The sequence below is a fragment of the Morone saxatilis genome, unplaced genomic scaffold (genome assembly GCF_004916995.1).
Source record: "Morone saxatilis isolate NCDOM2014 unplaced genomic scaffold, NCSU_SB_2.0 Contig11, whole genome shotgun sequence".
Taxonomy (NCBI): domain Eukaryota; kingdom Metazoa; phylum Chordata; class Actinopteri; family Moronidae; genus Morone; species Morone saxatilis.
Genome location: NW_023339663.1, coordinates 15719459 through 15721644, shown reverse-complemented (window position 1 = coordinate 15721644; position 2186 = coordinate 15719459).

Sequence of the window (2186 nt, the reverse complement as noted above, 5' to 3'; positions counted from 1 at the left end):
AGTGCAAGCGTACAGTTTGAGCAGAAACGTGAGGGTACAAGGAAAGCGTTACAAAATCTGAACATGAAATCAATTAGTCATACTCTCAAACTGAAAGACTTTTGAATTAAGCTGAAGCTTCACAGTCTCACTGCTGTTTTCTATTCTTCACTGTTATTCATAGTCTCATGTGTGAATGCAATGACAGGATTACTTCTGACTCATGTTTCTTTGTGTACTATGTGTACATACACCATATCTAACTACTGTAGTAAATGTAATTAGTTTCTCAGACTTTATAGATCTGACAATCCCCTTCTTGTGTTTCAACTGATCCCAGTTTGTTTGTTTGTTTGTTTGTTTGTATGAATTTCCCTTTTTGGTTTGAGGAAATGTGTTTTCAAAAGAAAGTTATTTTTTTACATACATTTAACAAAAATATGCAAATTCCACTTTCATCCGAACTAAACTTCTGTTATTCAATTCTGCTAATCTATTGAATATGACCAGAGATTAATCGATACACTGATCATTTAAAGTAGATAAACTAGATTTTTGTCAGCATACAATTTAAGGTGCTTTATTTACACACAACATTTTGTCTATGGAGTAAACACACTGTTTAAACAGTCTATTGTACAGTAGCCAGGATAAACATTAGTCCTGTTTTAGTATAACAAAGAGGTCTTAATGTTATCTGATCTGCTGCACTCACACAAGGTGACAGCGGCCTCTCCTTCACCTAAGATCATTGCCACTGCAGCGATTATCCAGCAGAATTCGGCCCGTAGGTCAAAGATCTGCTGTCACCACTTAAATAAAGGCCTGAGCGGCAAAGTGATGGACGCGTGTTATCTCCCTCATGATGATCTCAGCCTGCTGGTCATAACCTTGATGCATAGAAAACAAGGTCATACACATACATGCACACGAGCGTGTCATACGATATAGTACATTGTCAGACGCACTTAATACAGTAACATCCACACTTCTTATTTTGGTATGGAGAAAGACTAACAGTTATCTGCAAATTAAACAGGAGCAAAGCAGTTTCCTTCCCATTCTGAACACAAAAGGTATGCAGATTTCAATCAGTGTGACAGACACACACATACAGAGTAACAGAAACAACGTGCTGCCATCCCTTTTGATTCAGGACTTACGCTGACGCTCTTATCAGCAACAATTAACATTTAAGAAGCACGTTGCCACAAATCGCCATTTCATTAATTAGGACCGCAAGAAGCCTACATTACATGTAATCTTTCAATAACAAAGTAGCTACAGGGGACAGCATAATAATGAGGACTGGAAATTATTTTTTCAGAGGCTGAGGAAAATGAAAAGATAATGTAATGCAGAGAATAATGGATGGTTTTTAGCCGTGCTAGTGGCACAGCTCGCCAGTGTTGGTTGGTTGATTCACCACTTTGGCACAGAAATATCACCATGAAATTCTGTACAGACATTCCTTATGCCCAGATGATGAATCCTAAAGGTGGTCCTCTGACTTTCCCTCCAGCTATTGGATGGATTGTAATGTTTCCTGCAGGATGAATTCTAATAACTAAATTACTTTTTCTTTATCGCCATCATCAAAATCTCAATATGTTTTAATCTATTCTTTAGTTTATGACCAAATACCTGCAGAGCTACTGACATTCCCATCCGCCTCAGCTGTACCTTGTGTTAAGTGCTATTTAGCGAATATTAGCATGCTAACATGTTAAACTAAGATGGTTTACATTACCTGCTAAATATCAGCATGTTGGCATTTAGATCAAATCACTGCTGTGCCTAAGTACAGGTTGACCTTTCTATCATTTTTTAATGCATGACAGTCAAAGCTCTTGGTGGCTGTACACTAATTGCATTTTCCAGGACTGCTGACTTACTTTTACAAATCTGTGGGCTAGTTAACAATGGGAGTGCCGATTGTTGTGACAGCCCTTTATTCTGAAACCTCCAATAGTCCCAATGGACCAAAAACGTATTTGTCTGAAAATACACACTCTCCCTTGTTGCTCTTAATATTTTACTGTATTCGGATGTGCAGGAAAGGACAAAGTCAGGTGACCTTTGTGGTCATGGTAACAATAATAAACGGAAATGGTTACATTTTGGTAAAGAGATGATGTTTTCAGAACAACAGGTCTTTGGAACAAAGGGTTTGTTTATAACAGGCTGTTGGACAAATGGGCTTTCAG